The sequence below is a fragment of the Schistocerca americana genome, chromosome 1, assembly GCF_021461395.2.
Source record: "Schistocerca americana isolate TAMUIC-IGC-003095 chromosome 1, iqSchAmer2.1, whole genome shotgun sequence".
Lineage (NCBI taxonomy): Eukaryota > Metazoa > Arthropoda > Insecta > Orthoptera > Acrididae > Schistocerca > Schistocerca americana.
Window position 1 is genome coordinate 813,788,277 of NC_060119.1, and position 27,911 is coordinate 813,816,187.

General features: G+C 43.9%; 1 protein-coding gene across 7 annotated transcripts in view; it reads left to right on the plus strand.

Moving 5' to 3' along the window:
* Positions 1 to 27,911, plus strand: part of LOC124612901 (glutamate-gated chloride channel) — a 707,093-nt gene that overhangs the window by 457,708 nt on the left and 221,474 nt on the right. For 6 of the 7 annotated variants that reach the window (XM_047141399.1, XM_047141390.1, XM_047141371.1 and 3 more), the window contains exon 4: positions 24,108 to 24,266. The exons of the other annotated variant lie outside the window; for it this stretch is intronic. The gene's annotated coding sequence lies outside the window, so the exon portion shown is untranslated. The remainder of the gene's footprint in view (positions 1 to 24,107; positions 24,267 to 27,911) is intronic. 7 annotated transcript variants of the gene reach the window in all.

Consider the following 27,911-nt stretch of genomic DNA (forward strand, 5'->3'; position numbering starts at 1 on the left):
TTCGTGCTGGACGTGCAGACCGCGTGAGACGGCGCTTCATCCAGTCCCAAACATGCTCAATGGGGGACAGATCCGGAGATCTTGCTGGCCAGGGTAGTTGACTTACACCTTCTAGAGCACGTTGCGTGGCACGGGATACATGCGGACGTGCATTGTCCTGTTGGAACAGCAAGTTCCCTTGCCGGTCTAGGAATGGTAGAACGATGGGTTCGATGACGGTTTGGATGTACCGTGCACTATTCAGTGTCCCCTCGACGATCACCAGTGGTGTACGGCCAGTGTAGGAGATCGCTCCCCACACCATGATGCCGGGTGTTGGCCCTGTGTGCCTCGGTCGTATGCAGTCCTGATTGTGGCGCTTACCTGCACGGCGCCAAACACGCATACGACCATCATTGGCACCAAGGCAGAAGCGACTCTCATCGCTGAAGACGACACGTCTCCATTCGTCCCTCCATTCACGCCTGTCGCGACACCACTGGAGGCGGGCTGCACGATGTTGGGGCGTGAGCGGAAGACGGCCTAACGGTGTGCGGGACCGTAGCCCAGCTTCATGGAGACGGTTGCGAATGGTCCTCGCCGATACCCCAGGAGCAACAGTGTCCCTAATTTGCTGGGAAGTGGCGGTGCGGTCCCCTACGGCACTGCGTAGGATCCTACGGTCTTGGCGTGCATCCGTGCGTCGCTGCGGTCCGATCCCAGGTCGACGGGCACGTGCACCTTCCGCCGACCACTGGCGACAACATCGATGTACTGTGGAGACCTCACGCCCCACGTGTTGAGCAATTCGGCGGTACGACCACCCGGCCTCCCGCATGCCCACTATACGCCCTCGCTCAAAGTCCGTCAACTGCACATACGGTTCACGTCCACGCTGTCGCGGCATGCTACCAGTGTTAAAGACTGCGATGGAGCTCCGTATGCCACGGCAAACTGGCTGACACTGACGGCGGCGGTGCACAAATGCTGCGCAGCTAGCGCCATTCGACGGCCAACACCGCGGTTCCTGGTGTGTCCGCTGTGCCGTGCGTGTGATCATTGCTTGTACAGCCCTCTCGCAGTGTCCGGAGCAAGTATGGTGGGTCTGACACACCGGTGTCAATGTGTTCTTTTTTCCATTTCCAGGAGTGTATTAGTGTAAATAATAAAAATTAAGTAATAGGACAGTAGCTAAAGAAATGCTAAAAAAACAGGCGTTAAGTGACTGTAGCAAGATTTTTTATCAAATTTCAAATACGTCTTCATAAGTGATGGTGGGAGAATTTTACAAAAAATTAGGAATACATTTGTAATTCCTTACTGCACGACAAAAGATACAAATGGGCCAGGAATTGATTATTATGTGCTGCACCGCGTCTAGAAAACGCGTAGTTGATTTTTTTTACCAAAAGAAGGTATGGGAAACTGCAGCAGCAGAAATATCCATATGCATAGTGATAAAGATGAGACAGAAGATCGATGATAAAAATAATGTCGAAACTTGAATTTTTATCACGCACCAGAGTGTATGTGTGTTACGACGGGTCTTCTGCGATGCAGTAACACCTCCTCCTACGTTGAATCAATAACTGGTTCAGATGAATGTGGTACTTAGCACTTCGTCCTCAGGCCACAAGTGGCCCATCGGGACCATCCGACCGCCGTGTCATCTTTAGCTGAAGATGCGGATAGGAAGGGCTTGTGGTCAGCACACCGCTCTCCCGGTCGTTATGATGGTATTCTTGATCGGAGCCGCTACTGTTCGGTCGAGTGTCTCCTTAATTGGCACCAAGAGGCTGAGGGCACCCCGAAAAATGGCAAGAGCACAGGGTGGCCCGGATGGTCACCCACCCAAGTGCCGGCCACACCCGACAGCTCTTAACTTCGGGGATCTGACGGGAACCGGTGTATCCACTGCGGCAAGTCCGTTGCCCAATGTGGTACTTAAGGTTCCACCAAAAGAACAGAGATATTTAGGACCATGAACAGTATTTTATTTGCCTGTCGTCCATCGTGCAACCAAGTTTCGGATAAAGCACAACACTCTTTGTGCCACGAGGTACCACGGAACTTTTCACAGCAAAATTCTAAACTGCGTGTCGGTTCGCGACTCGGCAGTAAGATTTTACTGTGTAGTTCGATTCTCTGATGCTCTGTTTCTATGCCAATCGAATCACCAGAATAACATATTTCGAAAACGCCTGCGCAGCGCTGTGACGCGCTACGAAGTACTGCGAATGCGGGCAGTTCTAACAGTGCTTCTCAACAGCCAACTGTTAACGGTCGGCTATATACTTTTCGTCTTATTTGCTTAGACGTATATTATTTGACGTACTGGCGGTACCTACCATTCACAGCTAACCAGACTCCATGTGAAAAAAATGGTTCAAATGACTCTGAGCACTATGAGACTTAACTTCTAAGGTCATCAGTCCCCGAGAACTAAGAACTACTTTACCCTAACTAACCTAAGGACATCACCCACATCCATGCTCGAGGCAGGATTCGAACCTGCGACCGTAGCGGTCGCGCGGCTCCAGACTGCAGCGCCTAGAACCGCTCGGCCACCCAGGCCGGCGCATGTGAAAGAATAAGAAACACAAAAATAATTTAGGTGTAAAGATTGTAAAGAAGCAAAGGACCTACAGTGTGTGTGTGTGTGTGTGTGTGTGTGTTTAAATTTGTGATATGATATTATGGGACCAAACTGCTTAGGTCATCGGTCCCTAAGCTTACACACTACTTAATCTAACTAACTTACGCTATGGACAGCACACACACCCATGCCCGTCGGAAGACTCGAACCCCCGACAGGGTCAGCCGAGCGGACCGTGACAAGACGCCTCAGCCCGCTCGGCTACCCCAGGTGGCTGTGTGTGTGTGTGTGTGTGTGTGTGTGTGTGTGTGTGTGTGTGTGTGTGTGTGTGTGTGTGTGTGAGTGTGTGTGTGAGTGTGTGTGTGTGTGTGTGTGTGTATGTGTGTGTGTCTGTGAAATAAAGAAACAGGTAAACCTAGGCTGATGGTCATGGTTCAAAAATGGCTCTGAGCACTATGGGACTTAACTTCTGAGGTCGTCAGTCCCCGATAACTTAGAACTACTTAAACCTAACTAACCTAAACACATCACACACATCCATGCCCGAGGCAGGATTTGAACCTGCGACCGTAGCAGTCCCGCGGTTCCGGATTGCAGCGCCTAGAACCGCACGACACCGCGGCCGGCTGATGGGCATGATGATGACTTCTAATTAGTTACCAGTGCCCAAACGGGAAAGAAACGAGGCAACGAAGTCAGTTCTCTGTTTCTGAGAGTGTGGTCACTTGATGCAATGTGCGGACATGAGAAATGAATGTGTTGCAGGAGTGTGTCTGCAGGCGCTCTAGAGACTCTAAAGTCACTTGAACAGGTTACATGGCAGCGCGAGGTAAATAGTTCCACAAAGGAACGTTTGACACGAGCGCAGCGGTGGATTTTCACATTTTCGAAGCAGCGGCGCAGATGATCGGCTTTCACGGCTAGCGTCCACTCGCGCCGACCACACACCCGTCCTCTGCCCCTGCAGGCTACAAGGGCGTCTGCTGCCTGCTGGCTGCGCTGCTCTGACGTGCCCGGCCTAACCGCGACCCAAATCTGTCCAAATTGCCGCTGCGGCTACACAGCTTCGTGCTCCGAATCGTTAAGCTGCGCCCACTTCAGCTGATGACCCTCCAAACAACTGTTTGCGCGGGCACAGCTTCACACACTCGACTGTAATCAATGCATGCAAAATCTTGAGAGATTATCGATCTGATTTTGCGACCTAAGTATGACTCGTTGCCAAAAAGTGGAAGTCGCGTCAGCGGGCTGGGGCTTCTCACGCTTTACGTCCAAATTCACATTTACGTATTCCAGTTGTTTCTGTATTCTCATTGTATCGCTAATCCCAACTGAGAAGGACCAATTCTGAATGGAAAATCAATCCAGAAATTCTACCGCTTCCGTGCCAAACGGTAATAAGCAGTAGTTTACTAGTTCGCATGGTACGCTTCCACTACCGCTCGTTCTACATCTCAGTGGTTATTAGCGGCCGCCAGTTTAATTAAAGAGAATCGTAAATTCCTTAGCTGAGGGAGAGAGGGGCGCACACACAGGCAAACAAGGTAAGCGTAAGAGCTGTGACCGTGTGTCTAGTGCTCACCCCATGTTCCTGTACGATTTAAATATAAATTGGTTACTTTTCACATTCAATTCAAGAAGGTAACAGAATGCGTGCGGTCTATATTTAGTAATTCATACAAGCCAAAGTAATCATAGTCACGTTCATTAAAGAATTTTAACAGCTTCAGTTCGCGCTCGAGCGCGTCACCACTCTTCCAATTTCATTTTCACTCTGGTTAGTCCCATTTTGGAAAGTTCCAGAATAAAATTACGAAAATTTGGGTTTAACATCATATAATATAATTACGATTTCCCTTCCATCACATACGATTTTTCGCCTAAACCACTGAGCCACCTTAAATTTGAACGCTACTTCCTTATGAACAATTTATCATCTTTTTTCTCTCTGTATTGTCAGTTAATATTCTTCCTCTCATCACGTTTCCACTGATTACCTATCGTCTACATTATTTTCACATTTTGTTCAACTATGGTCTACATTACTTTCACATTTTGTATTCACTGATATTCATCGTAGCTCTGTTCCTCAAAATTCCTATTCGTCCCGCTAGAATCCAACGACCCAGTAACTAAATGAAATTGCACATGTGCTCAAATCGCAAAGCTCTCATCGTCATCATTAACGCGGCCAACGAATGGCAATCTGCCAAAGAACTTCATCTCGGTAGGTATACTACTCCTAGAGTATATGTGGCAGTGCGATAATAATTTATTGAGTATTTAGTAGCTATTACATTTTTAAGCAATTAGTTAATGTTGTAACAGTATTGTTACGTTGATGGAAATGGTTACAGTCCAGCAGTGAAAATAAAGATACTTGCTGTATTCTGATGCTGTACGTCAGTGGATGTGGATTCCTACTCAGTCGTCTGCAGCTCGTGATCTAGTCGCTAGCGTTGCTACCTCTGGATCACGGGGTCTCGGGTTCGATTCCTGGCCGGGTTAGGGATTTTCTGTGCCCGGGGACTGGGTGTTTGGGTTGTCCTGATCATTTCATCATCATTCACGAAAGTGACTAGATTGGACGGTGTATAGATTAGGAATGTGTACAGGCGCTGATGAACGCGCAGTCTAGCGCTCCTCAAACCAAACATCATCCTCATAATCATCATCCTACACGGTCCCATTACAAAACCGGGAAGTGTGTATCGGGCACTTAACAATGCTCCGCATACTCTGAAAGTTGCAGGGTAGTAAATGACTTAGGGTGCTTCATAACTTATTAGTTGCATTAATTGCTTCCTTTCGTGGCCCATTTCTAAATAGGGCGATCAAAGAATATTGTCCCCTTCTCTTAATCCATTAGAATACCGTACATCATCATCATGAACCTGTGAGAAAAACGTGTTACACCTTTCAATTTGTCACTTAATTCTCAGGCACCTATGTAGCGCCTCTAGAACAGCTCCTAGGAAAGTGTTTTAAGCGTTCTCTTTGACATACGCACCAAACTTTGTCAGTATTCTCCGAAGTATATCCGATCACGTACATATATCTTCGCTACTATGTAATACGAAACCGTCTAACATTCGGTTGACAGATATGTAAACTGAACATCACGCTGTAATCTGTGCCCGAGAGTACGATGGTGTTTCTGAAAAGAGTGTACAGGTACTTGAAGGAAATTTAATTGTCCGGCGATGTAGTGAAAACGGAGAATGAATGGAATGTGGCAGTGTGCAGGTAAAGGCAATTAACTTTTTCACCAATAAGACGAATCGTCTTATAGTGATTTCCGAGCGGTTAAGTAGGATGACGATGATGACTCATCTCTTGGAGGAGTACGTCAAGCATGGAACGTACTCAACAGGAATATGATATCGATCTTCTTTTTTAATGCAGGAACCTGCAATCAACAACTACACAGAATACAATCTGATGGCATAGAAAGCACAGCTTGACTAAGCGAAATGTAAGTTCCGTAGTCTGCGGGGGAAAGACTTACGCTATTTTTTTTTTTCAGAAGCACAACAATACGTGTTGCGATGCCACTATCCGAATGTACTGTAATATTTTTAGACCAGCTTTGCTATGTAGTTCAGACTACTACACGGAATTACTGGATAAATATTGGCGATGGCGTACAAGAAATCGAATGTTAAATGAATTCTGATTTTCATTAACAAAAATAACCTCTTTGAAGTGACTGAACAGAATGCACTAACTGGCGTACGTTAATCACGCCTAGCAGTGGAACAACATTTACGTAACACAATATACACACACATATGATAAACACTTGAACTTGCTGTAAATTAGATTGATCTACACTAACTGTCAGTAATGATTTTAATGTTACTGAATTTGCATTGTACTGAAGGTACAATGAGTACTGTGGTGGCAATAAATTCTTTAATTGAATAATCAGTGAACACTATAGAACTGATGGTTACTAGAGACGTTAAAAACATTACTTTAGAATCATTTTGTTCTAATGAAACTGAATGAGTTTTTACGTTGATAATGTACTGAAAAGCCACCATATCGGGTTGAACTGTAATTAATGAGGTACAGTACCTGGCGTCTTCTGTCAGTTGTATAATCCAGCGTTTGTTGGAAATTTTCGGTGTTAACTCCGATTATATCGTCTTGTTGCATTAATACGCCGATACTCACGTAGCCTTTTCACTGGTATTGCTGCACACACAGTGATGGATTTGGGATAATAATGAACTATTTTCTGTAAATAATTGATGACATTCGTGGAATGCACTTTGAATCACAAACTTATTATTTCACTCAGACATTACACTGTAGAGAACTTGACTTGATAAATACATAAACTGGTTCGCTACGGATAAATGTACTTGTTATGGCGGCGGTATAAAATGCACTGTTCATAAAAACACTGTCGTACGATAACTACTAGTTCGTTGCTTGTGCTGGCGTGAGCTCATCAATGGATCTCATATGGTAGTAAGATCACATTGCAACATTAGCTGCAGACACTGGTCACTTCATACCTTGCTGCTGGTCGGTGCAGTCCGTCGTAAATTACGCAGACTTCCACAAGGCGTGCCATATGCTTTTTGAGCGGGAACAGCAACTATATCGCTCACAAGCCGTCTCCGCCGAAATGTTGCATCCTGCAAGCCTTATTGTCCATTTGACTTGCTGACACACCACAAGTCCAGTTCGTGTTTGTTGTAAGCTCACTTTTAACTGTCTATAAGCAACGTTACCGTACCGTACTAAAACCGTCACTTTCGCGCCGCGTTATCTCTGCTCTGCATCTGAACAGTTCCAGAACACATCTCTCTCTACTGCCAAATTCACGCGCCAACCTGCATTGTCCGCATTCTCGGGGATTTCCCTCACAGTGATCATTTTTCCATGGAGAGAAATGTCGTGTAATGTTTCGTACAAGTGAACATCGTCTTGACGCTCACGTCATAGGCCAGCAGATACACTTACTTGGATTTTGTTGTTTCTCCACTACGAACACTTTACATTTATGGTTCTATAGAAACTTTGACAACAATTCTTAGCCTTAACGAAGTCTCCACATCGATTGTTTATTGAGTATACTGACAAGGGAGAGTGACTGCGTGTTTATATTTCACTAAATTCTTCTAAAAATCTGACAGATTCATCTTTGCAGCTTCCTTGTCATTTAGAGTGTGTTAATATCACCCGAAAATATGCTACTGAGAAGAAAGGTCACGTATGTATTGCCGTTTTCGTGCAATGGTTTCGTGAATTTCGGTTGCAATTTCAGTGTAGCTGAAACATATTTTATAGTGTTATCACAGTTACTTCTTCTCCCTCTGTTTCTCTGTATATAACGATATCGGATGTTGTCGCATTTGATGGATAATTTTTTTTATTGCAAAAACATTGTCCAACAATGATTTATACCTGAAATACAGAAAATACTTGGATATATGATACGACACCAACGGGAGTTTTTACGTATCATGGAGTATAGGATGACAGAAGGAAAGAACGTTAGAGCTTAAAATTCTGCCGACAAAGGGGCGTCCAGATACGGAATCAATAAGAGAATGCATTGCATCAGTCTAGAAAATTGTGGGACATGTGCTTAGACTAGGCGCTACGCATAAACGAATTACATTTTCTACAAGTTGATATAAATTTAATCAGCAATTTTGGAGAAGGATATCTTTGGGATGCAGGTGTGAAAATCCTTCCGTATCGAACCGTGAGTCCACAAGCATTTACGCTGACGACATAACTTACTTTGTAATATGCATCACGAAATGTTACCCGCATGACTTCTTTACAGAGTATTAGTCACAGCTGCGCACCTATAAACGACTGGGAGGTAAATTATTTTCAGAAAGTTGGCGGTCACCTACCAGTCATTTTTAATTTCCTACTTTCAGTGTCATAATTACTGCAACGTGCACATGGGTTGGACCCAAACATGGAAGCACCGCGAGAAATGCATGCTTGATCATAAATGCAGATGCTAGCTAAGGTAGCACGTTGAGCTATCATATCTGACCACGAGCGGGGTCTATACGGTGTCCTCAGTACTTTGGAAATGTCAGTGTTCTCTGTAGTTGTCAGTACATTATGTCGGAGCTAAGTCTGTTCGAACGTGGGTAAGTTGTTGGTGCTCGTACGGTTGGTGCTTCCGTAACCAAGATTGCCGAAGTGTTTGGGTTTCAAGAGGCACCGTATCGAAGATTTATGCCGCATTGAGAGGAAGCTAAGTTACAATACGGATGAAAGTGTGTGTTGAGCGATCGTGACGGACGGGCATTAAAAAAGATTCTGGTGAAAAATAAGAGGACGGCAGCTGCAGAAGTCACTGCAGAACTGAGTGTCGCACTCGCGCTAGCGAATAAAACTAAGTTGTAAGAAAGTGGTAACATATCTTTGTTCTCCACAACTAAATATTTCATACCTCAGGTCCTTTGCTTCCAGTGCTATGATAAACCAAGATACTGAGCGTACCTAGATAATAAATGAACGTTGCACGTCGATTGATTCTCAGGGCAGCAAAGTACGCAAGTAGTAATGAAATGTAGCAATGTGGCCCACACAGTTATGCCTCAATATGTTTGCCGTTATCCAGATATCACCGTTTTCATGCAAAAAGTTAAACAGTAACGAAGATATAGAAAGGTACTAAGAGACGTTACTTTTGTAGTTTGTACTTTTCTGTTGCTTAGTTATCATTTCTGTCCCACTCGTCGTATTAACGAGAGAGCTCACTGATTCACAGAACTAATGCCGTACATCATTCACATATATCTGTAGCTCCATAATAGAGCGTATTATGACTATCTGTCACAGAGTAGCATTCTCCACGGAATTCATCACAGGTTCCGGAAAGTTCGATCATGCGGAACTCAACACTTTATCTTCTTCCTCGATATCCTCAGTGCCATAGGTAGTGATTTTTGATTCTGTGCAACATCTAAGCTTTCTAAAGAAATTTCGTTCCTATGGGATATCTAATCACGTATGTGAAAAGGTCGAAATTTCATGACATGCATACATAGTAAGTTGTCTTGGATGGGAATGCATCTACAGACACAGAAATAATATGCGGGGGGGGGGGGGGGGGAGGGGGAGAGGAGGGGATGAGGGTATGAGGGTGAATATAAGACTGATAACCGTAGACGTTTACTCTTCTTAATCCCATAGTCAGCAACATCAGTAGTCAAACTTCAAAATCGGTAGGAAGAGGCGATCACCTTCATTGATACACTACATATTCTTAATATTCTTTAAGTGACTGAGTGGTTGTTCCACATGAAGAAGCTCGGGATATTGATATTTAATGGTTATGACTTGTTTCAGTGTTTGCTTCGCGATTATGCACAGACGCAATATCTGATCTTTTAGCCTGTTCAAACACATGACATTATATTTTATTATAGTAAAGGCCCACTATTGCTGTTTGTACCAAGGGCTGATCGTCCACAAATTATTTTATTCGTCCCAGAACCTAGACTTCATCATTGATGTGTGGCTTTTCGGCAGCTGCTTAATAGGGGACACGTTTTTTTTCATCGTTAGCAACAGATAGTAATGATAACTGAAACTGGTGGTAACGAAATTGGGAATTCTCTAGAGAGAAAAGCGACGGAATATTGCCACATATTTTAACGATAGACAGCCTCATTGACTCTGAATATGAAATTCGCTGCCGGCCGGAGTGGTTGTGCGGTTCTAGGAGCTACAGTCTGGAGCCGAGCGACCGCTACGGTCGCAGGTTCGAATCCTGCCTCGGGCATGGATGTGTGTGGTGTCCTTTGGTTAGTTAGGTTTAGCTTGTTCTAGGCGACTGATGACCTTAGAAGTTAAGTCGCATAGTGCTCAGAGCCATTTGAACCATGAAATTCGCTTGGCCACATACTGCAATTTGGCTGTTGTCATATCTCTAAGCAATTGGAAACAGTAGACTCTGGCACGATTTCGACGATTGAAAGACAGTGAAGACCACAAAGAAAATACATGAAATGTATCCATTGTTGCAAATATGAACAATCATCAGCTGTATAATGGAATAACGTCAATGAAAATTTGTGTCGGATCGGGACTCTAACCCAGATTTCCCTCTTATCGCGAGCTGCCTCTTCACATGTATGCTATCCGAGCACGCCTCACGGCCAAACCCAAAGTTCTATATGTCGTCAGCCATGTGCCTACAATCTGGACTCGTACATCCATTGTGTATATTCCGTACAGGGGGGACATTTTAATTGAAACTCGCTTGCCCAGTGTCGGCGGATAAATACGATATTGCAGTGCCTTTGTTGATCAGATTACGATGCAATGTTCCTTCGGACAAGTCCATGTCCGAAGGAACAGGTGCTGCGGCGACAATAGCCGTTGTGAAGTACAAGAAATATATTCGCAGTTGCGAATATGGACAACCGTCAACTGTATTTGGAATGGCGAAACTGAAAGTTTGTGCCGGACCGGGACTCGAACCTGGACTTCCCGCTTGTCGCGAGCAGTTACCTTATCGTCAGGCTAATCGAGCACACCTCACAGCCAAACTCAAACCTCTACGTCTCGTCAAACACATTAACAACCTGTACTCATACATTCGTTACGTATGTTCCCATAAAAGAGAGACATTTTAATTGAAGCTCGCTTGTCCGGTGTCGACCGATAAATACGATATTGCAGTGTCTTTATTGCTCAAATTACGATGCAGTGTTCCTTCAGAGATGAGAAAAGTGAATTTTGTTTAATCTGAGTTGTTTCCATTTCAAAAGTGTTTTAAAAGGGAGAGAGGGGGAGAGAGAAATGGTAAGGCGACCGCTCTTAACCTGAACAATACAGGCAATGCAATTTCGTACGTAGTAAATGCGTAAGTCACGCAGCCAACACGTTCTGATGTCTCACACTTTCTTACTAAGCCAGTAGACACTGAATAAACATTCTAAGAATAAGGTGCAGAGCAAGTAATACTTTTGAACTTCTAAGGTAAGAGAGAGAAGGAGATAGACAGATAGATAGAGAGAGAGAGGGGGGAGAGGGAGTGGTGGGTGGTGACTGAGGCGGGAGGTGACGAGGTGGGGGCGATCTGGACTACAGAACCAAAACAAACAGCATTTGACGCATACAAGTGACAGTTACTACAGAGGGCAGGGACCCAAACTGCTGCCGCGAGGCAGCGTTCACTTTGTTTACTCCAACGAACTCCTGGAGTCCCAGCAAAAGCGGAAGTGCACGCGAACGCCTCAAATAATCTACGTAAACAGTTATCGCAGAACCGCTGGTGTGTTTTGAGAAAGCTCAAGCGAACGAGTTTAGATAGCTGAGGAGTATTTCAGTGGAACTCCCGGCGGCACCTGACTGTAAGACATCTGGGCACACCGCCAGCCGCGAGGCGCGCATACAGCCACGTATTACCTGGTAAAGCTGCTCCACAGAATTATCGATTTTCTGAGAACGTGTTTTTGTACGAAGAAACACCAAACGTTTTAGGTACACATCAGCGTGCGCTTCGAGACAAATGTTGATGCGGGCGAGATTGCGAGAAGGCGCAAGTTATCCCCATTGTAAGGACGCACATAACGACAGGCTTATTTTGCTGACGTAAATCTGTGTAGAAAGTTAGAACACTTTCCCTGTTTTCGAGACCGAATATGTCCTCTTTAGGAATAAAACTGGATGCCGAAAACAAAGGTACTGTGAAATTCAGCTCGCTCTGTTGGTCGACGAGATCACCGAAGAGCATACGGTGGAGGAATGGTCAATATTCAGGGATATGAAGCAAAACCCTTCGTACAGACGAACGCTCTATTCCGAATGGTTTCTGAGATAAAACACAGTTAATGCACATTGTTATTAATTTTCTCTACAATTCAATACATTGTCAGGTGTAAGCATATACACTTGCACAGCTGCTAGTAAACATTGCAGCATGCGCTACACTAAGTACCAAGTGAAAAATACGCATTTTTAACACATTCACGTCTAAGAATTATCGTACAAGTCACTTTACAGCTGTTGTGCATTTCAAAATAAATGTTCGAATATCCTACCACCAACTACTACGCATTTGTGCACTCCCGGGAACATATGTTGTGTTAGCTGTCTGAATGCCTCTGCAAGTTTCCTAATGAGGACAGCAGTATCCATGATGCGACCAAGTAGTTCATTTCGTTTATAAACTTCGTCCAAGGCCATAAATCAACATCTAATGGCGTAGGGTCTGGCGGTCTTGGTGACCAGATAATTCTATCATCACAACCAATCCACAGATAATGGTAAGTGCGATTGAGATGTTGCCTCACACGTCTGGTAAAAATATACAGTGGCTTCGTCGTGCTGGAAGTACACTGCAGTGACCAAGGTCCTCAAGGTGTCGGAAAAACGAATTTTGCAAAAAATACAAAGTAATTCTATCCCGTCACTCTCTCTACTAAAATGACTCGATCTATCAAAATAATGACGCATCGAATATAAATCGAAAAACGAACTATAAATTGGTTTCCATTGTAGCTTGTGGATTTCCCTGCAATCATCGAAGATTATTATAAGTGTTATTGATTCCACTTAGTGTAAACGTGACTTCATCAGTGAATAGTGTTAATGGAAGAAAATTGCGATTGTCATTTAACCAGTGAAACAATCCAAGTCAGGTGGCATTGTCGCCATTATGAAGGTTGTGAGCACGTTGTATGTGAAATAAGCATAAGTTTTCCGCAAGTCTTGTTCGCCATACATGTGTACGTGAGACATCGATACGTGCAGGAAGTGGCCATGCGCTGGTAGCAGGACTACGCTGCACCATTTCAACAATGTGTTGCTGCACAGGCTGTTGAACTGCACGATCAGGAGACAAATCGGAACTTGGAAGAATACCTGTTTTACACAAAGTGCTGAAAACTCTGGTAAACACTCTGCGATCAGGTACTCGACGTGTCGGGAAACGCCAACGGTATAATTCGACAGCAGCAAGGGCGCAAGGGCACTGCCATCGTAGAAGTCATAAACATACATCTGCATATTCTTCGTCAGTGTAGATTTCAAGCCAGAGCGTATACTAACACTTAACCGAACTTCTCTCTGATACAATCTCAGTCCCTCGTACTACTTCTCTCACAACACACCAAGGACAACTGCGCGTTCAAAGGGCTAGTTTAATGGCAGAAATACATCCCGAGTAAAGAAGTTAAAAGAAAGAGGTAAGTTGGGCTAAAATAAAATATCGAAGATGTTGGGTGGGTAGGACACATACGAGAGTGCTAGTAGCTCAGTAGCAAATGTACGTGAATGTGTTCTATCTAGGAAACCATTCAGCGGAAGGCATATGTCTGTATGAAGTTCTTTTGCTTTAAATGAGTGTTCCTGTCATATCCCTGAATACTGACTATTCTTCCTGGGTCACCCTGTACAGCGGCGGCTATGTTTATGCCGCGTTCCTTGACTTCCCAAATCAGCTCTGCACTGTCGCCTAGTGTACAAAATACTATCGTGGAATGTCGGAACAACTTTGTGACTTGTTTGAAGACTTCATAGGAAACTGCATAAGAAATTTGTTCTTTTTTTTTTACAAGGAGAAACTGTCAAATATGGATGTAATTTCGGAAATGCGAGGGGATGTTATAGGAACTATTACTGCTCTCGATACATTAAAAGGCGAATTTCCGATGCGCGCCGAAAAATAAAACGACTTAGAGGGAATAATAAAACGACTAAAAAAAACTTACGTAGCAGTTTCTCACTCAAAATGACACTTACGTAGCTATTGCTTCTTTTCTGCTGTAACTCACAAAAGACAAGTCGAAAGAATATAACAAACTAATTCACACGTAAATGATCACATTAAAAAGATTTCAAAAAATTGCTTCGTCTTAACTAAGAACATCGGTTAGTAAATGCACGAAAAGCTTGGTCGTTAATCCTTGAGAGTTGTAACATGAGGAATCCCGGACTTCGTCCAGGCGTGGTCAGCAGCACAACGTGGAGACTGAATAGAGTGAATGTGACATCCTTTCCCTTACTCGAGACAGTTGTCAGTGCTGTTGTATATGTTTTTTTCCATATCAGATGCTATAGCCATAAATGTATTATTAAATATGTATTTAATTGACAAACGTATATTTTTTACGTTCAGACAGGGTTACTATGTAAAAATATGAGGTTGTGAGTAAGCTCTTTAAAATGGCACATCGCCGAAATCAGCTAATCGTGCGAACAAAGTATTGTGATCCTAATACAATCGAGGTGAAAAATGGAATTCTTTTTTAATATTCCATAAAATGGTGGTGTTACGAGTACAATAAAAATTGTTTTACGGGAAGCGAGAAGCAATCGTATTATGTGAGCATTACGGGAACTTGCAACTCGTGTATGGTCAGGGAGACGGCAACGCCGAAGCACACGGTCGTCTGCACAGAGAAGTCTTCACAAGTAGGAGGCTCTTAAATCCGAGAAACAATCCTTTGCTGTCAACAGGCATTTAAGAGGGGCACAATCCTTCATACCGTGTAACAGTGAAGGAGTCCGTGACCCAAATAATCCGAAGATAGAAGCGTGCTTGGTACATGCCGCAGAGGTGTTTCATAGATAAGTACTTGAAACATGTCATACGACAAGGAATTCACTATTTTTGCTTGCCGGCCGAAGTGGCCGTGCGGTTAAAGGCGCTGCAGTCTGGAACCGCAAGGCCGCTACGGTCGCAGGTTCGAATCCTGCCTCGGGCATGGATGTTTGTGATGTCCTTAGGTTAGTTAGGTTTAACTAGTTCTAAGTTCTAGGGGACTAATGACCTCAGCAGTTGAGTCCCATAGTGCTCAGAGCCATTATTTTTGCTTAGTGCACTCTTAAGGAAACAAAGTCTACTGACACACACAGTGTTCAAAAATTTTAGCCTCGAAAGCTCATGAAGATGTTACGTTAAGAATGCATACGCCAGAGAAACTGGTGTAGACATGCGTATTCAAATACAGGGATATGTAAAGAGTCAGAATAAGGCGCTGCGGTCGGCAACGCCTATATAAGACAAAAAGTGTCTGGCGCAGTTGTTAGATCGGTTACTGCTGCTACAAAGGCAGGTTATCAAGATTTAAGTGAGTTTGAATGTGGTGTTACAGACAGCGGACGAGGGATGGGACACAGCATCTCCGAGATAGCGATGAAGTGGGGATTTTCCCGCACTACCATTTCACGAGTGTACCGTGAATATTAGGAATCCGGTAAAACATCAAATCTCCGACATCGCTGCTGTTGGAAAAAGATCCTGCAAGAAAGGGACCAACGACGACTGAAGCGAATAGTTCTACGTGAAAGAAGTGCAACCCTTCCGCAAATTGCTGCAGATTTCAATGCTTGAACATCGTCGATATGGGCTTTCGGAGTCGAAGACCCACTCGTGTACCCTTGATGACTGCACGACACAAAGCTTTACACCTCGCCTGGGCCCGTCCGCACCAACATTGACCTGTTGATGACTGGAAACCTATTGCCTGGTCGGAAGAGTCTCGTTTCAAATTGCATCGAGCGGATAGACGTGTACGGGCTGGAGACAACCTCATGAATCCATGGACCTTGCATGTCAGCAGGGATCTGTTCAAGCTGGTGGAGGCTCTGCAATAGCGTGGGACGCGTGCAGTTGGGTGATGTGGGACCAAGGATGCGTCTAGATGCGACTCTGACCGATGACGCGTAAGTAAGCATCCCGTCTGATCACCTGCATCCATTCATGTCCATTGTGCATTCCCACGTACTTGGGCAATTCCAGGAGGACAATGCGAGACCCCCACACATCCAGAATTGCTACCAAGTGATTCCAAGAACACTCTTCTGAGTTTAAACACTTCCACTGTCCACCAAACTCCGCAGACATGAACATTATTGAGCATATCTGGTATGCCTTGCAACGTGGTGTTCAGAAGACATCTCCAACCCCTCGCAATCTTACGGATTTATGGGAAGCCCTGCAGGAGTCCTGGTGTCAATTCCTTCCAGCACTAATTCAGACATTATTAGAGTCCATGCCACGTCGTGTTGCGGCACTTCTGCTACTTCGCGGGAGTCGTACACGATATTAGGCAGATGTACCAGTTTCTTTGGCTCTTTAGTGTATAAATAAGCGTCGAGTTATATACAAGGCCGAATTCATTTACGATGGCACCACCTGCTCATTTTAGCAGCCATGTGGGGCATCACACAAGTAACATGTTTGGTAGTTAGGTGTGGAACCTGCATAATGGCCTTCAGTTTCCATGTCTAAGTCAGTTGAATTTCTGTCTATGATGTCACTTGAAAAGAGTGACACACGATACAGCAATAGCAGATGCTGCTAATTTGCAAGAAGGGACACACCATGCATTTGAATTAGTTCGGTAAGGCACGAAAGTCTCCCTGTGTGGGCTCACATCTTTCAAGAGAAGAATGTAAGCCGGTCTTCAAGCTGGAGGTAAACAGTTGCAACATTTCTGATGGTAATTCATTTTGTCAGTATACTATTGCATATGTAACGTACGTTTTGTGCGTGTAATTTTGTTTCTTGTTATTCAAAATGACAGTTATTTTTTAATGTATCTCTAATGTGTGATTTTTTTAAATTGTATATCTAATTTGTGATTTGACGAGGAAATGAACAAACTGCACTTTTGTGATACAATTGACTTCAGATTAGATTACGCGAAAATGAGCTATTTTTTTACGAAGGACAACAGTATTCATCTTTTTATTTTATTTCAGCCTTCGAGATTGAACTTTATTGCCTTCTTGCGTAGTGCTGTGGTACAAAACAGTGAACCATTGTGTAATGCCAACGTGAACCAGAAGGAAGTCTCGCACATTACTGTTTGTTCTGCCTACAAGTGGTTTGCGGAGGCTGTTTCCACAAACCACTGGGGAACAAAAGAGTCGATGAGTATTTTCATCCGCAAATTGATTTCTAAGCAGGCGAAATTTATACATCCATCGAAAAGTCACTCTGTGTTGGTAAACGCCGGGTAGGAAAAGAAAGGTTCGGAGTAGGAATAACATTCTGAGTGAGAGCGTATCAGTGATAAGATTCGCTGATGACATTGCTGTCCTCAGTGAATATGAGGAACAATTACAGTCTAAAGAGTACCGAATATGGACTAAGAAAGAACGGATCGGAATAAGATTAAAATTCACGGGGAAGGATGTCGGTGATAAGATTCCCTGATAACATTGCCGTCTTCAGTGAAAGTGAGAAAGAATTACAGGACATGTCAAATGGAATGAAAAGAATATGGATTGCGCGTGATTCAAAGAAAGACGAAAGTAATGAAGCACAAATAAGATTAGCGATAAATTTAACACTAAAATCGGGTTCCACAAATTAGCCAAAGTGGACTAAATCTGCTAACTTGGAAGCAACAAAAGAAGTGAGGAGGATGTAAGAAGCAGAATAATGCAGGCACATAGGACACTCTGCGTTTAAAAGAAGTCTACTAGCATCATATGTTTAATATGAGGAATGAATTTCTAAGAATGTACATTCAGAGAATAGAATTGTATGAAAGTTACTCACGGACAGTGAGGAAACTGGAAAAATAGAGCATCTGACGTTCGATACTGGTGCCATAAAAAATGTTGAAAGCTAAGTGTACTGTAAAGATAGGAAATGAGGAGGTTCTTCGTAGAATAGGCAAGGAAAGGAATATGCTAAAAATATCAAATGTGTGTGAAATCTTACGGGAGTTAACTGCTAAGGTCATCAGTTCCTAAGCTTACACACTACTTAACCTAAATTATCCTAAGGACAAACACACACACCCATGCCCGAGGGAGGACTCGAACCTCTGCCGGGACCAGCCGCACAGTCCAAGACTGCAGCGCCTCAGACCGCTAGGCTAATCCCGCGCGGCAAGAAGGGTTAGGGTGATAGGACATGTGTAAAGGCAGTAGAGAATAGCTTGTATGGTACTAGATAGATCCGTACGGAGTAAAAACAGTAGAATCAGACAAATATTTTATTTTATCCAACAAACAATCAAGGACGTTGGTCGTCAGCGATTCTCTAATATGAAGGGACTTGAACGGGAGAGTAAGTTGTGGCAGGCCGCATCAGACCATTCAGAAGAGAGGTGACACAAAATTATCTTGTGAATAACTTCATGAGACTGTCCGTGGATGGTGGTTAGAACATAGGGAACTCGTGGAGATAGTGTAGGTATAGGACTGAGTGGAGACACTCAGGTCTCACATTGGGTGTATTTGCTGGTGTAAACGCAGCAAAGAGTTCAAAATTTGGGATGAAACCATTGGATGTGTTGAGTGTAAGAAACCAGAATGCGTTCAAACTGGGAAAGCGCAGGGGGAGGAAAGTAATTCGATACAGGTTTGGAGTAGGACAGGATAGGTGGGTGCGAGTGCGTAGCTCTGGTTCAAATGGCTCTGAGCACTATGGGACTCAACATCGGAGGTCATCAGTCCCATAGAACTTAGAACTACTGAAACCTAACTAACCGAAGGACATCACACACATCCATGTCCGAGGCAGGATTCGAACCTGCGACCGTGGCAGCAGCGCAGTTCCGGGCTGAACCGACTAGAACCGCTCGGCCACAGCGACCGGCGTTTCTTTTCATTTCCGTTGACGTAGCAGCTTACGTTTATTACACAGTCAAGGGACTATAGACCTTAGAACACGAGATAAATTTCAACTTGATGCGTCTACCCGTTCCTGAGAAGAAGGGGTCTTAACGGATGGACGGACACACAGACACTCGGACATCAAACAAAGAAAAAAATTGGCGTTATAACTAAAAATTAACAATTTTGTGATTTTTTCTTTAGTTGTATTGTGAAACCATGTTTCTTTCCAAATTACATGATTGTAGGCGAAAGGAAAGTACGCTATAGGTCTTGATTAGTGAGTTCATGGTATCAGAATATGATATAAATGGCCGTACCTTTTGATTGCATTCACTTGGAAGGTAACGTATATTATACCGCCAAGGGCCCATAGACCTTGGTATGTAACATAAATTGTAACTTGATACGTCCAGCCGTTCCTGAGAGAAGATGTTTTGAACACAATTGGACAGATAGACAGGCAGGACAACTAAGTGATTCTATAAGAATTCCATTTTTACCTAGTACGACACAGAACCTTAAAAATATTCCTTGTTGCGCATTATTAAAGCTGTCAGCGGTTCAGAAAGGCTATCAATATGCAGCAACAGAAAATTTTGGTTATTTGTCCAATAAGTAAAATGTCTGACAGGCAGCAAAGCAACTTCTAAATCTCACATAAAGTAGGATCCCCTGAACAGGTCTTGTTCGACGTACGAATTTTTATTTCAGAATGGTAGCCTGTAAAAAACCCTAGTTTTTAAGTGCAACTGAGTGAATGGGACGAAAAAAATAACATGTTCATTAACGTTAACACTAATCATGCATAAACATCCTGTAAACTGAGTCGTTCCACATCATTTCGGTAAAAGAATCGTTCAGATGAGCCATGGCACATGTAACTAACTAAATTTTTATACTAGTGCTAGAGAGAAGTAACCTACGAAAACTACGGTAGCAGTCGTAGGAAAAGAAAGATAAAAGAACGTCTAAGAGAGAAACTGGAAGCTGATGACTTTTCTTTTTTGTTTGTTTGTTTGCTTGATCTTTTGGTTTGCACATAACTGGAACCGCACACCGTACAGTGTTAGTCCATTGTGTGTTTTGTATTCTTACACAATATACATCGCACTTTGTAACTAATTAAAATTAGGCGATCGCATAACTGCTGGGATTTTACGTAACCAAAGCATTTACGTCTGATTCAAGTACAGTTTAAATGTACAAACATAAAAAGATACATTTATTTATTGTTGTAATTTTGTACTCAATAGGAGGTTCTTCATCATGACCAAAGGCAAGAGTTTCCTGTTATTATAGATAAATACCAAAGTTGTCTGACTAACAGGAGGGGCAGCAGCCTTTACAGTAGTTGCAGGGGCAACAGTCTGGACGATTGACTGATCTGGCCTTGTAACACTAACCAAAATGACCTTGCTGTGCTGGTACTGCGAACGGCTGAAAGCAAGGAGAAACTATGGCCGTAATTTTTCCCGAGGGCATGCAGCTTTTCTGTATGGATAAATGATGATGGCGTCCTCTTCGGTAAAATATTCCGGAGGTAAAATAGTCCCCCATTCGGATCTTCGGGTGGGGACTACTGAAGGGGACGTCGTTATCAGGAGAAAGAAAACTGGCGTTCTACGGATTGGAGAGTGTAATGTCAGATCCCTTAATCGGGCAGGTAGGTTAGAAAATTTAAAAAGGGAAATGGATAGGTTAAAGTTAGATACAGTGGGAATTAGCGAAGTTCGGTGGCAGGAGGAACAAGACTTTTGGTCAGGTGAATACAGGATTATAAATACAAAATCAAATGGGGGTAATGCAGGAGTAGGTTTAATAATGAATAAGAAAATAGGAGTTCGGATAAGCTACTACAAACAACATAGTGAACGCATTATTGTGGCCAAGATAGACACGAAGCCCACGCCTACGACAGTAGTACAAGTCTATATGCCAACTAACTCTGAAAATGACGAAGAAATTGAAGAAATGTATGATGAGATAAAAGAAATTATTCAGATAGTGAAGGGAGACGAAAATTTAATAGTCATGGGTGACTGGAATTTGATAGTAGGAAAAGGAAGAGAAGGAAACGTAGTAGGTGAATATGGATTGGGGGTAAGAAATGAAAGAGGAAGCCTCCTGGTAGAATTTTGCACAGAGCACAACTTAATCATAGCTAACACTTGGTTCAAGAATCATAAGAGGAGGTTGTATACATGGAAGAAGCCTGGAGATACTGACAGAGTTCAGATAGATTATATAATGGTAAGACAGAGATTTAGGAACCAGGTTTTAAATTGTAAGGCATTTCCAGGGGCAGATGTGGACTCTGACCACAATCTATTGGTTAAGAACTGTAGATTAAAACAAAAGAAACTGCAAAAAGGTGGGAATTTAAGGAGATGGGACCTGGATAAACTGACTAAACCAGAGGTTGTACAGAGTTTCAGGGAGAGCATAAGGGAACAATTGGCAAGAATGGGGGAAAGAAATACAGTAGAAGAAGAATGGGTAGCTTTGAGGGATGAAGTAGTGAAGGCAGCAGAGGATCAAGTAGGTAAAAAGACGAGGGATAATAGAAATCATTGGGTGACAGAACAAATACTGAATTTAACTGATGAAGGAGAAAATATAAAAATGCAGTAAATGAAGCAGGCTAAAAGGAGTACAAACGTCTCAAAAATGAGATCGACAGGAAGTGCAAAATGGCTAAGCAGGGATGGCTAAAGAACAAACGTAAGGATGGAGAGGGTTATCTCACTAGGGGTAAGATAGATACTGCCCACAGGAAAATTAAAGATACTTTTGGAGAAAAGAGAACCACTTGTATGAATATCAAGAGCTCAGGTGGAAATCCAGTTCTAAGCAAAGAACGGAAAGCAGAAAGGTGAAAGGAGTATATAGAGGGACTATACAAGGGCGATGTACTTGAGGGCAATGTTATAGAAAGGGAAGGGGATGTAGATGAAGATGAAATGGGAGATACGATACTGCGTGAAGAGTTTGATAGAGCACTGAAAGACCTAAGTCGAAACAAGGCTCCAGGAGTAGACAACATCCCATTAGAACTACTGACAGACTTGGGAGAGCCAGTCCTGACTAAACTCTACCATCTGGTGAGCAAAATGTATAAGACAGGCGAAATACCCTCAGACTTCAAGAAGAATGTAATAATTCCAATCCCAAAGAAAACAGGCGTTAACAGATGTGAAAATTACCGAACTATCAGTTTAACAAGTGACGGCTGCAAAATACTAACGCGAATTCTTTACAGACGAATGGAAAAACTGGTGGAAGCCGACCTCGTGGAAGATCAGTTTGGATTCCGTAGAAATATGGGAACACGTGAGGCAATACTGACTCTACGACTTATCTTAGAAGCTAGATTAAGAGAAGGTAAACCTACATTTCTAGCATTTGTAGACTTGGAGAAAGCTTTTGACAATGCTGACTGGAATACTCTCTTTCAAATTCTTAAGGTGTCAGGGGTAAATACAGGGAGAGAAAGGCTATTTACAATTTGTACAGAAACCAGATGGCAGTTATAAGAGTCGAGGGACGTGAAAGGGAAGCAGTGGTTGGGAAGGGAGTGAGAAAGCCTCTCCCCGATGTTATTCAATCTGTGTATTGAGCAAGCAGTAAAGGAAACAAAAGAGGAGTAGGTATTAAAAGCCATGGAGAAGAAACAAAAACTTTGAGGTTCGCCGATGACGTTGTGATTCTGTCAGAGACAGCAAAGGACTTGGAAGATCAGTTGAACGGAATGGACAGTGTCTTGAACGGAGGGTATAAGATGAACATCAACAAAAGCAAAACGAGGATAATGGAATGTAGTCGAATTAAGTCGGGTGATGCTGAGGGAATTAGATTAGGGAATGAGACACTTAAAGTAGTAAAGGAGTTTTGCTATTTGGGGAGCAAAATAACTGATGATGGTAGAGGTAGAGAGGATATAAAATGTAGACTGGCAATGGCAAGGAAAGCGTTTCTGAGGAAGCGTTTCTGAATTTGTTAACTTCGAGAATAGGTTTAAGAGTCAGGAAGTCGTTTCTGAAAGTATTTGTATGGAGTGTAGCCATGTATGGAAGTGAAACATGGACGATAAATAGTTTAGACGAGAAGAGAATAGAAGCTTTCGAAATGTGGTGCTACAGAAGAATGCTGAAGATTAGATGGGTAGATCACATAACTAATGAGGAGGTATTGAACAGGGTTGGGGAGAAGAGGAGTTTGTGGCACAACTTGAGTACAAGAAGGAATCGGTTGGTAGGACATGTTCTGAGGCATCAAGGGATTACTAATTTAGTATTGGAGGGCAGCGTGGAGGGTAAAAACCGTAGAGGGAGACCAAGAGATGAATACACTAAGCAGATTCAGAAGGATGCAGGCTGCAGTAGGTACTGGGAGATGAAGAAGCTTGCACAGGATAGAGTAGCATGGAGAGCTGCATCAAACCAGTCTCAGGACTGAAGACCACAACAACAACAACATGATAAATCTGTATTGTTTTCGTTTTTTTTTACTACCTCGTCCCACTGTTCCACGTTACAAGTCAACAAGTGAACAAAACCAGAGTTAAACGTTGACGTAGACAATTTCAGTTTTGCTGTAAGTATTGTTTACTTTTAAGTGACACATAGGAGGGGAACTAGGTAGAAAAAAAGAATTTTTCGTCCCCTTATATACCACTAGTGAGACTGTTCACCGCTTCCGATTTTTAGGAGCATCTAGCAAGACGCTGATTGCACACGCAAAGAAAGAGAGCGTTATGAGATAACGCCCGACGGTATGCAGCACACTATAACGGACAGGTAACGCGGGTAGCTCTTAAACTGCCCAAAGCTACTACGAAGACTGCCGTGGGGTACGTCCACTTACGACAGTTTACATTAGGCTACGGTAGCTTTACAGCTCGTAAGCACAGTGCCGCCTGGTGGTCGCTGTCAGTGCGCGCTGCGTGTTGCAGGTAATGCGGGCGCGGGTCGAGGCCAGCAGAGACCGCCGCGTGCCGCCCGCGGACTCGCACTGCCCCCCGGACGCGCCGCCCCGGCCGCCAGCCGCGCGCTCGCCCTGCTCCCACCGCCTCTGAAGTCCGAGGGACAGCTCAGCCTCAGCATCCCTACAGGTACGTCGCTGCAGCAGGCGCTCTCTGTTCCCTAAAGCTGGACACTTAACAATGAGGTGACAAAAGTCAGGGGGTCTCTCCTACTACCTTGTCGGACCTCCTCTTGCACAGCTTTGGAAGTCACCTACAGAAACATTGAGCCATGCTGCCTCTATAGCTGTCCATAACTGCGAAAGTGTTGCTAGTACAGGATTTTGTGCACGAACTGACCTCTCGATTATGTCCCATAAACGTCGATTGGATTCTTGTCGGGCAATCTGAGTGGCCAGGTAATTCGTTCGAATTGCCCAGAATGATCTCCAAAACAGTCACGAACAGTTATGGCTGGCTCTGAGCACTATGGGACTTAACATCTATGGTCATCAGTCCCCTAGAACTTAGAACTACTTAAACCTAACTAACCTAAGGACATCACACAACACCCAGCCACCACGAGGCAGAGAAAATCCCTGACCCCGCCGGGAATCGAACCCGGGAACCTGGGCGTGGGAAGCGAGAACGCTACCGCACGACCACGAGATGCGGGCACGAACAGTTATGACCCAGTGGCATTGTTCTATGGAAACATGAAGTTCATGAATGCAAATGGTCTTCAAATAGCCAAATATAACCATTTACAGTGAATGATCAGTTCAGTTGGACCAGAGGACCCAGTCTATTCCATGTAAACACAGCCCACACCATTATGGAGCAACATCAGCTTGCACAGTGCCCTGTTGGGAACCTTGGCCCACGGATTCGTAGAGTCTGCGCCACAGTCGATCCCTACCATTAGCTCTCACCAACTGAAATCGGTACTCGTCTGACCAGACCATGTTTTTTCCGTCGTCTAGGGCCCGGGCGATGTGCTCACGGGCCCAGGAGAGGCGCTACAAGCCGGCCGAAGTGGCCGTGCGGTTAAAGGCGCTGCAGTCTGGAACCGCAAGACCGCTACGGTCGCAGGTTCGAATCCTGCCTCGGGCATGGATGTTTGTGATGTCCTTAGGTTAGTTAGGTTTAACTAGTTCTAAGTTCTAGGGGACTAATGACCTCAGAAGTTGAGTCCCATAAAAAAAAAAAAAAAAAAAAAAAAGAGGCGCTACAGGTGATGTCGTGCTGTTAACAAAGGCACTCACGTCTGTCGTCTGCTACCATTGCACATTAACGCCAAAATTCATCGCACTATCCCAACGGGTACATTCGTTGTACGTCCTACATTGAGACACTGGCAAGTCCACGCAAACGCTGCTGTTCTCGGTCGTGGTTCAATGGCTCTGAGCACTATGGGGCTTAACTTCTGAGGTCATCAGTCCCCTAAACTTATGACTACTTAAACCTAACTAACCTAAGGACATCACACACATCCATGCCCGAGGCAGGATTCGAACCTGCGACGGTAGGGGTCGCGCGGTTCCAGACTGAAGCGCCTAGAACCGCTCGGCCACTTCGCCCGGCTTCTCGGTCGTGAACTGAAGGCCGTCGGCTACTGCGTTGTCCGTGGTGAGAGGTAATGCCTCATATTTGGTATTCTTCGCACCTTCTTGACCCTGTGGTTCTCGGAATATTGAATTCCCTAACGATTTCCGAAATGGACGTCTAGCTCCAACTACCACTGCGCGTTCAAAGTCTGTTAATTCCCGTCATGCGGCCTTAATCAGGCTGGGAACCTTTCCACTTGAATGGCCTGAGTACAAATGACGGTTATGCCGATTCACTGCCATTTTATACCTTGTGTTGGCAATACTGTAGATATTCACATCGCTATCGCATAACTTTTGTCATCTCAGTGTAGGTTAGCTGATAACTCAGCAACGTAAGCTCACCGGACAAAACGATAGACAACCCACTAGAAAGCATAAAGGTAATACAGTCTAACGCTGCCTCTAGCTTTGAGAACGGCCTCAATTCGGCAAGAAACAAGATCCACAATTTCCATCAAATCTGCCGTATCGAGATGAAGACACTCATTGCCTATAAGAGTCCACAGAGGTATTAAATTGCGGGGATGTTGTTTACTATGTACAATGGCGAAATTTATTTTCAGAAATATCGTCCCCCTACAAATGTTAGTACTGTGTCCAGGTTACTGACCTCATTTGTACTGAGACTACAGTCTGTGTCTGTGAGTGGGCCGGAGGGAGGGGGGCGGACACAGTTGGGTCTTAACACAATGAAAGAGGTCGCACACTTCTGTAAGTTGTACTAACCTGACGTCTTCACTCCATGTAGGTTGCCCCAGCGCAGTGATAGGCGAGGCGGTGGTTCTCGAGCAGGTACTGCTGGCTAAAATTAATTGTTATTATACGTGATGCAGATATTCAGGCTTAGACAATTATTTCAGTCACGAAGTGGTCTTAGTGCGTGTAACAAAAGCCATAATCACCAAGTCGTGTGCTAACAACGATCAATGATCTATAATCCTCTCGTAAGATGATCCCCGTACGTTACAAGAATACTTTTCGGACCCAGTGAACAATAAATAACTTTCTAACAAATAACCGGTCGGCAGTGCTAAGAGACGCAACGACAAAACCACGCAACCACACTACTGCTGCCAAAGAGTACACACCATGACCCACTGCCAGTACGGATCACTTCCTGAAACATTCACTGTGACAGCCCCACAAGGCAGGAAGTGATTCACGCTGTTCATATCTTATTTTACAAATGTTATATCTATATTATTTTAATAAATATGTCATAATGACTTCACTGAAGAGAGACTCTTTACCCTTTTAGAAAATTTCAGGTTTCCGTACCTTAATCGGTAACAACCGAAACTTTACAGGATCATTTCGTTGTCCCTCTGTTAAGATCCCTTCTTCTCAGGGATGGGTAGACGTATCAATTTGAAACTGAGATCACACACTAAGTTCTACGATCCCTTGACGGTGTAAAAACTTTAAGCTTCCTTGTCATCACAATCAAAAGATACGGCCATTAATGTCACATACTTTGATACTCGCAAACTCACTCATCAAGACCTATAGGTGAACTATCTGTGTATATGGTTAAGTTTGTGCCGAACGCTCAAAACGCGAGTACTACTTGCACTTGTCTGGTTATTATTTGACGGTTTAATTACTGAATAGGTTGGAAGTTCTGGCGCACAAGCCGTACCCGAGTAACCACTCATGGCGTAACACACTCCACTGATTCCACGTCAGCTAAAAGCAGCTCAAAGAACTGTAGTGCCTTGTACAAACCGACACGTGGCAATTTTCTTTGGTCTCAAACACTGATCAATACTTCTGTGTGACGTCAGCTGCATGCTACGTCACGAAAGGTGCCCTGGATGACAAGAAAATAATAATGCTTGCAAGAATAAGCAATGCTACAGATTTTTCGCTCACTGTTGACTAAGACCAGTCAAGTTGAATAGGATGCCGAATGTTCATCAAACCAGGAGCACATGCCTGTGAATAAAGTTGTTTTATCTAGAAAGGCGGGAGTGTCTACAGCGCAATCACCATCACCGAGAATACTTAAACATCCTGCACCATGGGCCGGCCGGTGCGGCCGAGCGGTTCTAGGCGCGCCAGTCTGGAACCGCGAGACCACTACGGTCGCAGGTTCGAATCCTGCCTCGGGCATAGATGTGTGTGATGTCCTTAGGTTAGTTAGGTTTAAGTAGTTCTAAGTTCTAGGGGACTGATGACCTCAGAT